Below are 15,100 nucleotides of genomic sequence, written 5' to 3'. Positions count from 1 at the left end.
GCTAAAAGGAAAAGTAATACAGGATAAGACAAAGTATTTGAGGCGTTCTGCTATTTAAGGGAATGTTATCAGGGGAGCCTGTCTGATAGGATGAGAGAAACCTAAAGGTAATGCGAGATACACCCTTGTGGAACCATCTAAGGAAAATTTTCTAAGCACAAAGATATAAGTGCAAAGACACTATTGTTGATCCGGCAGAGAGGCAGCTGTGTGAGGCAAGTGATAGAAATGAAGGGCAGACAGGCAAGCTGAAAACTGATGATTCAGAGACATGTAAACCATGATAAGAATGTTGGATGTAATTCTGAGTGGAACTGGAAAGCATTATAGAGTTGTAAGCAGAAAAGTGATGTGATAAGACTTCAGTTGTAACAGAAACACTCTGGCGGTGGGCGGAGAACAAACTGTAGCCGTGGCAAGGCTAGGGGCAGGGGCACTATTTGGAGGTATTGTTCTAATCCAGCTGATAGTGATTTCTACAAGTTTGGACCAGAAAAAGTGTAAGAAATAGGCAGATTATGCATATATTTTAAAAACAGAATTAGCAGAGTTTGCTGATGAATTGGATGTGGATTGTGAAAGAGAAGAGTCGAGAATGACTCCAAGGCTTCAGGTCTGTTGTAGGCTGAATTAATGATCTCCCAAATATGTCCTGATCCCTGGAACCTATGAATGATACTTTATATGGTAAAAGGGACTTTGGAGATGCGATTAATTTATTGATTTTGAGATGAAGAGTTTATCCTAGATTAGTAGGGCAGGCCAAATGTAATCAGATCCTTTTAAGAGGGGCTCAGGAGGAGTCAGAGAGAGGAAGGCCATGTGATGACAGAAGCAAAAGGAGAAAATGCTGTGTAATTTGAGCCAATGAATGAAGAGAACCTTTAGAAGCTAGAAAGATCAAGAGAATGAATTATCCCCTAGAGCCTCCAGAAAAACACAGTCCGCCAACACTTTGAGTTTAGCCCAGTAAGACTCATTTCAGACTTTTGATTACCAGAACTATAAGAGAATAAATGTATGCTGTTTTAAGCAGGAAATTTGTATTAATTTGATACAGCAGCAGTAGGAAATATGTGGCCTAAACAACTGAAAGATAGAGGGGATGGAATAAGACAGGTAGAAGAGGGTATAAACCTGTTTGGAAATTAGGGAGTCTGGATTTGAACATGTTACATTTGAGATGATTTTTAGATATCAAAATAGAGAAGTCAAGTAAGATGTTAGATAAATATGTCTACAGTGCAAGGGAATGCTCCTTGCTGGAGAAATAAATTTGGAAGTAATGGCATATATGTTTGGTATTTAATCCATAGGTTTGAGGAAAATTGCCTAGACTATGAGTAGAGTTAGAGAAAAGATGTCTGGATTAGAGCAATACTTCCAAATAGCGCCCCTGTCCCTAACCTTGCCACAGCTACAGTTTGTTCTCTGCCCACTGCCAGAGTGCTCTTGTTACAATGAAGTCTTATCACATCACTTTTCTGCTTACAACTCTATAATGGTTTCTTTCCAACTCTTTCCAGAGAGTCCCAAAGTTTAGCTACAGAAAACTCGGAATAATTCAGAAAAACAGTAGCCAAAGAGGTAGGCAGAGGGCAAAAGTCTAGTATTCTGAAAGCCGGATGGAGAAAATATTTGGAAAAGTGGGTAATTAACTGTATCAAATGCTGCTGATAGACTAAAGAAAGGACAAGAAATTGACCACTGAATTTAGCAACATGGTATTCACTGATAAATTTGATAAGAGCTAAAGTTGTGTAATTTCAATAAGAGTTGTTTTGGTGAAGGTAAGAAACAAAGCCAAATTGGTGTGGGCTGAGGAGAAAATAGGTGGAAAGAAAATGGAGGCACTAGTCAGAGTACAGTATCTCGGAGTATGCGCAAAGAAATGGAACCCAGCGTACAAGTCAAGGAGTGGACCTCAGATGAGAACATGGGCAGTTCCTATGTTGTTGTGAGGATTAATGAGCTAATACAAGTAAAGTGCCCACATATTTGCACAAAATAGTTGCTCAATGTAATGTAGGTAATATTATTATCATTAACATAAGAATCCTTCACATAATTCAATGAGTAGTATTATGTGGAGTCTATCTTACAAAAAGAAATTGACTTATATTTAAATTAAGTGACTGTCTCAGGTGTATTACACTAAATCATTTTCCGATGTGTCTTACAGTATAGACAAAGGGGCGTAATGGAAAATTGCTGATCATGAAAGACAGAGGACTTGTACTTGAGAAACTTTTTTATTGATTACTAATAATGTGGCTTTAAAAATTCCATTATTACTTCAATTTTTCTTGTATAAAATGGAGCTAACGGTATCTCCTCTACACAATGTTGCTAAGGGGATTAAATAAGATCCTGAATGTGAACAATTTTTATAAACTGCATGACAGTTCAGAAAGGGTATCACAAAACTGAGACAAATCTCTTTCTCAGTTGGAGAAATATTCTTAGAGGAAATGAGTCTGGATTCTGACTGTTATTAAAGATAGAATGCTGGCAGACAGATGTAGAAAGTGATTCAGATATAGGAGACATCATGAAAGCAATTATTTGACATGCTAGAGAAAACTGTATTTGTGTATGAGCACCAAAGATGAAAGGGAAAAATAACATAGAAAGTCACGGAAAGGCAGAGTTAGATCTTCAGTTGAATATTTGAGAAACAGAGATGGAGGAGACACAGCAGTTGTGATGAACGTCATTCCTGGAAGATTAGCTAATAATAGATGGAAAAGGAGTAGAAGCCAGTGGTGGACACATTAGACCAATACAGGTAAAAGAAACAAAGGGCCATATGAGAGGCTAATAAATTCAAAGATGATGGGGTAGATTATAGAGATTTAGTCAGCTGTCAATCAAGCTCACAATTCTTTAAATTCTCATCAGAAAATACTATTTCTTTTAGTTTCTTAATTAGCATTCTTCCTTTAGCAATCTCACTTCCTATAGAGCTTTCATCCGAGTGGAAACAAGAAACATGGAGATTTGAAGCATCTTCTCTGCTCATTTGACTTTTAGCAGATACTTTTTGTAAGAAACAAAACAAAACTTAGATAATACAAACTAACTAAAAATTAAGTGTATTCACAATTGCAAGGAAAATTCTGGGATCCAAGCAAGTGAAGCTCAGAGAAATACAGATTAAGTTGACAAGTTCTGAGGGTAGAGAAAAGGAAGGAGATTGTCTGAAGCTTTCCATTAGTTTAGGGCTTAAAAGGAATGAACTAAGTAGTCAGGGAACAAAATATGGACCTTAGCAATTTCTGGAATTGTCTTTATTATTAACCCTCAATATTATGAAACTTAAATCACTCATTCATATGTATTTCAAATAAAAGATATTTGAACTGCATGTCTCCTGCTGAAGTCTGCATCATTACTCTAACCAGTCACTAAGTGGTCATTGCTTACATTCTATGGTCACTGTGCTCCATTTTTATTCACAATGATGACTACTCTGGAGATACTAACATTATAAGAAACAGAGGCTAACATTTAAGGGCATTTTGAAATTTATTTCCCTCAAAACTAATAATAGTTTTGTACCTAGACATGTTTCATTAATATGAGAAGGTAATTTGATGCCTGTGTATCTCATCAGTATTTTGGGGGGTTGAATGTCTTTTATTTCCCTCATTACCACATTACAGAAACGAAAGCTTCACATATGTCCATCTTTTGGTAACATGTTTTTAAAGCTATAATGATTGCATTGTGCCAATAATATGTTCCATAATATTGAGAGTGTTGTATGCGCTATGTAAGGTGAATATATTTCGTTAATAAATATTGTTCTAAATTATGGAATACTTGAATTCAAAAATGAAGTCTTCTAAAAGTTTTAACTGTTCTGCTGGCTTATATTAAGTATTTCCCGAGGGGCTTAAACTAATTTTTCTGTGGTAACTGTACTTTAGGAGTTTTTTTTTTTTTTCCTGATGCATTAGCTATCTCAAATGTGTTTCCAGTGTATTATAAATAAAGAAAGGCTTTTTTTCTGGAAATGGTCCAGGGAGGAGGTTGAGCAATTCCCTTCAGCAGAAAAAAAGTATAAAACTGGTCAAAATTATTAAAAACAAATTTAAGGATGCTGAAAAATGACTAATGGCAGACAGCAACTCGAGAAGTTTTTACTCAGAAAAAAATTTCTACTGCATTAGATAAAAAATGAGTCTGTGACATTCTGGCCTGGAGGGATTCCCACCTCATCAGCGTGGCTTGTGAAATTCCATAGTTTTACCTGCTGCAGCAGACGGATTCATATCAGAGTGGCTAGAAGAGCAAGTAGAAATTCAGTGGGGACGAAGTCAAGATGGCGGCGTAGGCAGACTCTGAACTCACCTCCTCCCACGGACACAGCCAATTTACAACTACTCGTGGAAAAATTACCCCTGAGACAGAACTGAAAACTGGATAAGAGGAACTCCAGCAACAAAACGCAACCCTAATTGAAGTGGAAGAGGCAGAGACTCCCTTCTAGAGAGGAAAAATGCCGCCTTCACAAGCCTCCAGCTTCATGGCCGCCCGGGAGCAGCCCAGAGGTATGCAGCCTCCCTGGAGGAGCGGGGCCGTGAGCCGGGGAGCACCCCCACTGTGGACATTTTGTGGACCCAGCACAATCGAGGAGAGTGGCATAATATCTGACTTTGCCTGCTACTAAAACATTGGGGAGTACACCCAGAAAAGCTGGTTCACAAAGAAATTAAAACCGGCTCTTAAAGGGTCCACGCGCAAACTCACCCATTTAAGAAAGCAACCTAAAATCACCAGAAAGAAAAGTGCAAAGTTCTTTGGTGAAAAGACACTCACCTAATAGGCCCTGGGTGCATCTCAGTGAGAGGTGAGACCTCTCCAGGGACTGGGACATTGGCAGCAGCCACTGTTGTGGCCTGGTGAGGACGTGCTGACACAGACGCCATTGGAGTTCTCCCTGAGGCCAGCTAGCCCAGGGTCTGCCCCACTCGCTAGAGTGGGTGGGGCACTCAGCTCAGCCAGGGCAGGCAGCCCACCCTAGAGACTGGCCCCACCCAACAACAAGCCCTCAGGCAACTTGTGGGCCTGCATAGATTGGTGACTTGATTCCCTGCAGCCTGGCAACTGAGCCAACTTCAGTGGGGCAGGGCTTGCACAAGGAACGGGTGGATAGTGTGGGGCGGTGGTGGAGTGTGTGAGGCTCCCACCATGGAGAGACTGGGTCTGCTTCGGGAGGTTGGGGCACACACACAGGGCAAGACTGTGTTGACTGTCTGTGTGGACCTGTGAGCGGCAGGGCTTGTCAGCTACAGAAGTCTTGTGCTTCTCAAAGACCCACATAGGGCGTTTGCCCCACCTTCCAAAGCCTGAAACAATTGGGTGCACCTGTGCCTGAGGCCAGCCCCACACAGGTGCAACCCTCAGAGAGCTGATAAGAGACCTAAAGGCTGGAGGCTTATAACAATTGTAAGCCCCTGAGCCTAACAACCTGCCACGCTGGGGGCCTACTCACTTAAAAGAAATACTACAACACAAATGTGGTGTAGAACTTGCAGCCAACTGTGCTGGGGCTCTCCACACCTGATAAAGAGACTGAAGGGCCCACAGCAACTACAAGCAGCTGAGCATTACAACAGCTGGCCAGGAGCATAACTCAGCCTCCCTGGGCACCTACAGGAAGACCAAACAGGCCACAACAGAAGGACACACGTAGCCCACATAGGTGTCAACCCTGGAACGTTGAGAACTGAGGGAAGCACACTGCAGGCCTCCTAAGGCATCACTTACATAAGGTCACTTATCCAAATGCAGGAGACATAGCTGACCTACCTAATACGTAGACACAAGCACAGGGAAAGAGGCAAAATGAGGAGGCAAAAGAATACATTCCAAGTAAGGGAACAGGACAAAACCCCAGAAAAGGAACTAAGTGAAACAGAAATGAACAACCTACCCGACAGAGAGTTCAAACTAAGAGTGTTAAGGATGCTCACTGATCTGGGGAGAAGAATAGATGAACTCAGTGAGAATGTCAACAAAGAAATGGAAGATATAAAAAAGAACCAATCAGAAATGAAGACTACAATAATGGAAATGAAAAATTCATTAGAGGGACTCAAAAGTAGAGTAGAGGATACAGAAGAATGGATCTGTGAGCTGGACAAAAGACTAGAGGAAATTACCCAAGCTGAACAGGCAAAAGAGAAAAGAATTAAAAAGAGTGAGGACAGTCTAAGGGACCTCTGGGACAACATCAAGCACACTAACATCCATGTTATAGGTGTCCCAGAAGGAGAAGTGCGAGACAAAGGGGCAGAGACTCTGTTTCAAGAAATAATAGATGAAAACTTCCCTAACCTAAGGAAGGAAACAGACATCCAGGTACAGGAAGCACAGAGAGCCCCAAACAAGATAAACCCAAAGAGGCCCACACCAAGGCACATCATAATCAAAATGTCCAGAATTAAAGATAAAGAGAGAATTCTAAAAGCCGCAAGAGAAAGTCAGGTTACATACAAAGGAAACCCCATAAGGCTATCAGCTGACTTCTCAGCAGAAACCTTACAGTCTAGAAGTGAGTGGCACGATATATTTAAAGTGCTAAAAGGAAAAAGTTTACAGCCAAGAATACTCTACCCAGCAAGGTTATCATTCAAAATGGAAAGAGAGATTAAAAATTTCCCAGACAAGCAAAAATTAAAGGAGCTTGTCACCAAGAAACCAGTGCTACAAGAAATGTTAAAGGGACTGATTTAAGGGGAAAAGAGAAGACCACAAATAGGAAAAATTATCTATTTCCATGATAAGAGGGTAATGGATACAAATGCACAAAAAAGAGGTTAGATATGATATCAAAAATATAAAAGAAGGGAGGAGGAGAGTTAAAGAGTAGAGCTTTCAGACAGAGGTCAAACTAAAGAGACCATCAATTCTGTATAGAAGAAGAAAGGAACAGAGAAGGAATACTAAAACACTGAGAATAAAAAGTTAAAAAATGGCAGTAAGTACATACTTATCAATAGCTACTCTAAACATCAATGGACTAAATGCTCCAATTAAAAGGCATAGGGTGGCTGATTGGATAAAAAAACAAGACCCATATATATGCTGCATACAAGAGACACACTTCAGACCTAAAGACACTCACAAACTGAAAGTGAAGGGATGGAAAAAGATACTCCACGCAAATGGCAATGAAAAGAAAGTTGGAGTAGCAGTACTCATATCAGACAAAATAGACTTTAAAACAAAAAGTGTAAAAGAGACAAAGAAGGGCATTACATAATGATCAAGGGAACAATCCAACAAGAGGATATAACACTTGTAAATATCTACGCACCCAAAGTAGGTGTACCTAAGTATATAAAGCAATTATTAACAGACATAAAAAGAGAAATAGACAGTAACACAATAATAGTAGAGGACTTTAACACTCCACTTACACCAACGGATAGATCATCCAAACAGAAGATCAATAAGGAAACATTGGCCTTAAATGACACACTAGAACAGATGGACCTAGTAGATCTCTGCAGAGCATTCCATCCAAAAACCGAAGAATACACGTTCTTTTCAAATGCACATGGAACATTCTCCAGGACTGATCACATATTAGGCCACAAAACAAGTCTCCTTACATTTAAGAAGATTGAAATAATACCAAGCATCGTTTCTGACCACAATGGTATGAAACTAGAAATCAACTATAGGAAGAAAATCAGAAGAGTCACAAATACGTGGAGATTAAACAAAATGCTACTGAACAACGACTGGGTCAATGAAGAAATCAAAGAAGAAATGAAAAAATACCTGGAGACAAATGAAAATGAAAATACGACATGCCAGAATTTATGGGATACAGCAAAAGTGATTCTAAGAGGGAAGTTTATAGCAATACAGGCCTATCTCAACAAACAAGAAAAATCTCAAATAAACAATCTAACAATGCACCTAAAGGAACTGGAAAAAGAAGAACAAACAAAGCCCAAAATCAGTAGAAGAAGGGAAATCATAAAAATCAGAGCAGAAATAAATGAAATAGAGACCAAAAAAAATAGAAAAAATTAATAAAACTAAGAGTTGGTTCTTTGAAAAAATCAACAAAATTGACAAATCTTTAGCTAGACTCACCAAGAAAAAAAGAGAGAAGGCACAAATAAGTAAAACCAGAAATGAAAGAGGAGAAATTACAACAGACACCTCAGAAATACAAAAGATTATAAGAGAATACTATGAAAAGCTATATGCCAACAAACTGGACAATGTGGAAGAAATGGATAAATTCTTAGAATCATACAACCTTCCAAAACTGGATCAAGAAGAAGTAGAGAATTTGAATAGACCAATCACCAGTAAGGAGATCAAAACAGTAATCAAAAACCTGCCCAAAAATAAAAGTCCAGGACCAGACAACTTCCCTGGTGAATTCTACCAAACATTCAAAGAAGACTTAATACCTATCCTTCTCAAACTCTTCCAAAAAATTGAGGAGGGGGGGAAGCTCCCTAACTCATTCTACGAAGCTGACATTACCCTGATACCAAAACCAGACAAGGACAACACAAAAAAAGAAAATTACAGGCCAATATCACTGATGAACATCGATGCAAAAATCCTCAACAAAATACTACCAAATCGCATACAACAATACGTTAAAAAGATTATACACCGTGATCAAGTGGGATTTATTCCAGCTATGCAGGGATGGTTCAACATTAGCAAATCAATCAACGTGATACACCACATTAATAAAATGAAGAATAAAAATCACATGATCATCTCAATAGATGCAGAGAAAGCATTTGACAAGATACAGCATCCATTTATGATAAAAACCCTGAATAAAATGGGTATAGAAGGAAAGTACCTCACCATAATAAAGGCCATATATGAGAAACACACAGCTAATATCATCCTCAATGGTGAAAAACTGAAACCTATCCCCCTAAGAACAGGAACCAGACAAGGATGCCCACTGTCACCACTCCTATTTAACATAGTACTGGAAGCCCTAGCCAGAGCAATCAGGTGAGAGAAAGAAATAAAAGGGATCCAAATTGGAAAGGAAGAAGTGAAACTGTCACTATTTGCAGATGACATGATTTTATATATAGAAAACCCTAAAGAATCCACCAGAAAACTTTTAGAAGTAATAAACGAATACAGTAAAGTTGCAGGATACAAAATCAACATACAAAAATCAGTTGCATTTCTGTACACTAAAACGAAGTAGCTGAAAGAGAAATTAAGAATACCATCCCATTTACAATAGCAACAAGAAGAATAAACTTAACCAAAGAGGTGAAAGAGCTGTACACGGAAAACTATAAAACATTGCTGAAAGAAATTGAAGACACAAAGAAATGGAAAGATATTCCATGCTCTTGGATTGGAAGAATTAACATAGTTAAGATGTCCATACTTCCTAAAGCAATCTATAGATTCAATGCAATCCCTATCAAAGTTCCAACAACATTTTTCACAGAAATAGAACAAAGAATCCTAAAATTTATATGGAACAACAAAAGACCCCGAATAGCAAAAGGAATCCTGAGAAAAAAGAACAAAGCTGGAGGTATCACACTCCCTGGTTTCAAAATATACTACAAAGCTGTAGTAACCAAAACATCATGGTACTGGCACAAAAACAGACACACAGATCAATGGAATAGAATCGAAAGCCCAGAAATAAACCCACTCTTCTATGGACAGCTAATCTTTGACAAAGGAGCCAAGAACATACAATGGAGAAAAGAAAGTCTCTTCAACAAATGATGTTGGGAAAACTGGGCAACCACATGCAAAAAAATGAAAGTAGACCCTTACCTTACACCATACACAAAAATTAACTCCAAATGGATTAAAGACTTGAACTTAAGACCTGAAACTATGAAATTTCTAGAAGAAAACATAGACAGTATGCTCTTCAACATCAGTCTTAGCGACATATTTTCAAGCACCATGTCTGACTGGGCAAGAGAAACAATAGAAAAAATAAACAAATGGGACTACATCAAACTAAAAACCTTTGCACAGCAAAGGAAACCATCAACAAAATGAAAAGACAACCTAGCAATTGGGAGAAGATATTTGCAAACCATACATCTGATAAGGGCTTAATCTCCAAAACGTATAAAGAACTCATGCATCTCAACAACAAACAAACTAACAACCCAATTAAAAAATCGGCAAAAGACCTGAACAGAAGTTTCTCCAAAGAAGATATACAGATGGCCAACAGACACATGAAAAGATGTTCAAAATCACTAACTATCAGGGAAATGCATATCAAAACTAAATGAGATATCACCTCATGCCTGTCAGAATGGCTATAATTAACAAGACAGGAAACAACATGTGTTGGAGAGGATGTGGAGAGAAGGGAGCTCTCATACACTGCTGGTGGGAGTGCAAACTGGTGCAGCCACTATGGAAAACTGTATGGAGATTCCTCAAAAAATCAAGGATAGAACTACCATATGATCCAGCTATTCCACTGTGGGGATTTATCCAAAGAATTTGAAAACACCAGTGCGTAAAGATACATACACCCCTGTGTTCATTGCAGCGTTATTCACAACAGCCAAAACTTGGAAGCCACCTAAGTGCCCCTCAAGGGATGAATGGATAAAGAAGCTGTGGTATATATACACAATGGAATACTACTCAGCCATAAGAAACGATGAAATCCAGCCACTTGTGACAACATGGATGGACATTGAGGGTATAATGCAAAGTGAAATAAGTCAGAGGGAGAAAGTCAAATACCGCATGATTTCCTTCATTAAGTAGTAGATAATTACAACAATAAGCAAACACATAGAGACAGAGATTGGATTGGTGGTTACCAGAGGGGAAGGGGGGAGGGAAGAGGGGGAAAGGGATAATTCAGCACATGTGTGTGATGATGGGTTGTAATTAGTCTTTTGGTGGTGAACATGATGTAATCTATGCAGAAATAGAAGTATAATGATGTACACCTGAAATTTATACAATGTTATAAACCAATGTTACTGCAATAAACAAAAAGAAAAACAAAAAACAACAATAAAAAGAAATTCAGTGGGAATTTCTTTTGGAAGCTACAGAGCCAGAGAAGAACTGAGATAATAAACTCTTCAAATATCCTTGGCTGGCAGCTAAACTGAAAATATGCAAGAGAGCTCAGAGAGCTCAGTGAAAATCAAAAGCCTGGGGAGACTGTGAACTTGCTACACCTTTGCATATAGGCCTCAATTCACCCAGACCTGGGGTAGTGGAGTGAAACACTTACTGGCTTGAGGCGTCTGAGCATAAGGTCTGTTGGAATCATTGACTAATCTCTAAACTATGCAGACACAGGGAGACCACAAGGGAGTCAAGCTTAAAAAAGAAAAAATCGCCCAAAAAACTGAGCAGAGACACGAGTAGCTACATAGCACAGTGAAGACATTTTTCACAATGTGAGTACAGGTAAGATAATTGACTACTAAAAGAAACAAAAAAACCAGTCTTCAGGAGAGCAAAAGAGAGTCCAGAATGGCTACAATGTGTTATCTACCATGCATACTTATCAACCAAACTGCTCTTCATGAACTAGACAAAGAAATAAGAAATGGTGAGCAATAATCAGAGTTTAAAAATAGCCAATAGAAATTGACTTCAAGTGGGTTCCGATGTTAGATTTAGAGACTTTGAAGCAAATATTATATATATTTTCAAAGAATTAAAGGAATACATAGTCGAATAATTAAATAATTATTAAATTATTTATTTCAAATAGTTAAAGAAAAATATGCTGAGAGTAATCAAAATAATCAAACAAATAAGGAACCTCAGTGGAGACCTGGAAACTGTAAAAGAAAAACTAATGGAAATTTTAGAACTGAAAAGTATAATACCTGAAGTTCAAATTTCTCTGTTCAACAGCAGATTAGAAATGTCAGAAGAAAGAATCAGGTACCTGAAGATGAAGCCATAAAAATTTTTAAATCTGAAGAATGAAGAGAAAAAAAGATTGAAAAAGTAGATGAACAGGTATATGGAGGTTTGTGGGACAATAGCAAGTGTTCTAACATGTGTAATTGAGGTCCAGGAGTAAAAGAGAAACATAAAGGGGCAGAAAAATATTTGAAGTAATAGTGGCTCGAAACTCTCAAAATTTGGTAAGAAATATTAACTTACACGTCCAACAATCTCAATGAACCCCTAATTAGTATAAATACAAAGAGAAGCACACCAAAATACATCAAACAGCTGAAAGCCAAAAATAGAGAACACTTGATAGTATGTATCACACACATCACAGTGATACAATTAATGGCTGACTTGTCTCAGCAACAGTGGAGGCAAAAAGACATTGAACTAACATATTCAGAATCCTGAGGGGGGAAAAAAACTCTATCAATTAAGAATTCAATATATAGTGAAATTATCCTTTATAAATGGATGTGAATTAAAGGTATTTCCAACAAATAAAAATTGAAGGAATTCAATGCTAACATAAGTGTACTGCAAGAAATACTAAAGTCCATCAGATCAAAAGAAAATGCTATCAAATCATAATTCAAATCCAGAGGAAGGAATGAAGAACACCAGAAATATTATAAGGTGAATAAATATAAGATAAATAAAAGATTTATGTGTGTAGTACTCTTCTCTTAATTTCTTTAAAGACATTTATTGCTTGTCAAAAATTTTCACACCTTACTGTTAAGTTTATAACATATGGATGTAATGTGTATGATAAAATAGCATAAAGGAGAGGAATATGGCAAAAATTTCTATTTTTACCTAAAGCAAATCAGTACAAACTTGAAGTGGTAGTGACAAACACTAAAATAATGTTGCAAAAAAGTTGATTGTGGAGGTAGTGATGACGGATACATTTGTCAAAACTCAACTTACACTTTAAAAAGGTAGATTTTATTGTACGTAAATTACCTCAATGAAGTTGACTTAAGAAAAGTAAAACAAGCTTTCCCAGACTTTTTCCACAAACCAAGAAGTCTTATTTGAATAAAAACAATCATAGGAATAATTCAAAATTGCCTAAAGTCTGGGAAAATTTAGAGAGCTGTGAAAGTTAAACAAATTCAAATAGAAAAAAAATGAATGTTTTCTCTTCATACTAAACTGCATACCAAGAATCAGCAAGTTGAAGAAAGAGTTTTTAAAACATAATGGGTGAAATTTGAGAATCCAATCTAGGAATATAAAACACGGCTTTAATTTTAACTAAATATCAAAATGTCCTGGAACTTCTCTTTCCTACTGAACACACAATTTATGTGAAATATGATGGCAAAAGTTTATCAAAAGGCGTCAAGCGGAGTGACAATATTAATGCTTTAACTTCTGCAATGGCACTAAAGATTTTAATCCAAAACTGCAGCTTTTACGTATAAACCTGAATTTAGCAACAGAACAAATTAAATAATTTAGTAAATACAATGCGTTTTAAATCAGCATTTCCCAAAAGCAGCACCCATGTCTTTGTTACAAGGAGTCACTAAATGGTAAAAATGCCAAATTCTTTCCATGAGTGCATCTTTTCTCACCCCAGTAGGTATTCATAGCACAGATTTTTTTTTTTCAGAGATATTTTATTGTTTTTTTACTTTTCATCAGGGTTGGGTTGCCATGGCAATAAAGTAGGCTATCTTGCTGGATTTCACCTTTGCTGTCTTGCTTCATATGGTTCGCTCTCCTCAGAGCAAACATGGTGGATGCTGCACACATACAGATGTCTGATTTTGTATTTCCTTTTTGAGTGTGCTTGGCAGCTACTCTCCTGAGACAGCTGAAGCAGCACTTCACAAATTGACATCCATCCTTCTCTCTAATGGCCACCATCATATGTCTCACTTGTTTTGTGATCTCTCTTTTAAGAAGGACACAGCTCCTCTTGAAAGATTTCTTTTTCCCGTTGAAAACAGAGGACTTTTAACATTTCAATTAACCTGGTTGTCAGATCAACTCTAAATACATGCCCTGTTTAAAGTTACCCATCATTAACGTGTAAAAGAAAAAAAATCCCAAGAGCATATAAGTTTATCACAGATATAGGTAAACTGATTTACTTACTACATAAACAGTAACTCGGTTTAATTTATACGTACCAATTACCAATTCTTCCAACTGTCTAAATATAAAACGTGATTCAGGACAAAGGATGCATTAGTTTTTGAACTGGACTTGCCATCCTGCCAAAACCAAATATTTTTTCTTTCCATATTTCCTACCTATTTCTGATTTCCCAAGTTCAATTCTACCATGTTGATTTGCATCCAATACCCAGTGGTGTCCAAAAGTTTTTGTTCATTGGGTTATTTTGGTAGGAATTCTATTTAAAGGAAATTTGTTAGTCCTATTAGTTATAGTTCAAAATATGATTTTTATACATCATTCATAATAGAGATTTCTATGCATTTAAGCAAAGTTTGGAAGGCAAAAACTTGTCAATATTTTTAAGATCTTATAATACTATTTTCTGATTATATTTAATTATGTGACTCTAGTCAGCATTGTCTAGATGATAATTTCTACCACATCATTATTATGGGTCTCAGACTTTAAATGTTTTTCTGTCTTTAAAATTGATGGATTAGTTCATTTAGGTAGCCATTTTTTTTCCCTATCCAGGTATATAAACTGTTCTTTCCATATTTTTAGATAATCAATATTGTGTATTGTGGGACTGCATGGTTTTTTTCCTGCCTGCCATGATTTCCTTATCCTCCTCCGTCTAGTTCCTTTGTGGAATCCCTCTACTCACTTCTGTTTCTAAAGCATCTCTCCATTATGGTACCCATTCCCAACCCCAGGCAAAGTATTCTTATTTCCTTTCGTTTTCCTAATGAGTTCATATTTGACGTACAAAAGAAGATTTTATTCCTATATCTAAAGGTAGACCACATCTCCTATGTTCTTCCTGTGCAATATTTAATTCTCTATTCCATGCTTGTGGTTTCTACTTAAAAGAATCTGCATAGTCTGCAAAAATAATTTAATAAAATTACTAAATCCATATTTTACAAATATTATTGCAATATTTTAAATTGTTTTTCTGTTTATAAATATTAAAAGCAATTAAAATGAATTTATTCTTGTTTTAAGAATACTAGTTTATATT

General features: G+C 37.1%; 1 long non-coding RNA gene across 1 annotated transcript in view; it reads right to left on the bottom strand.

Moving 5' to 3' along the window:
* Positions 1-4,903, bottom strand: part of LOC131404221 (uncharacterized) — a 162,050-nt gene extending 157,147 nt beyond the window's left edge. The window contains exon 1 of the long non-coding RNA XR_009219756.1: positions 4,825-4,903. This is a non-coding gene — a long non-coding RNA (uncharacterized LOC131404221). The remainder of the gene's footprint in view (positions 1-4,824) is intronic.
* Positions 4,904-15,100: the final 10,197 nt, after the last annotated feature.

The sequence above is a fragment of the Diceros bicornis genome, chromosome 4 (genome assembly GCF_020826845.1).
Source record: "Diceros bicornis minor isolate mBicDic1 chromosome 4, mDicBic1.mat.cur, whole genome shotgun sequence".
Lineage (NCBI taxonomy): Eukaryota > Metazoa > Chordata > Mammalia > Perissodactyla > Rhinocerotidae > Diceros > Diceros bicornis.
The sequence above is the reverse complement of the archived record's forward strand: the minus strand, read 5'-3'. Positions and strand labels throughout refer to the sequence as shown.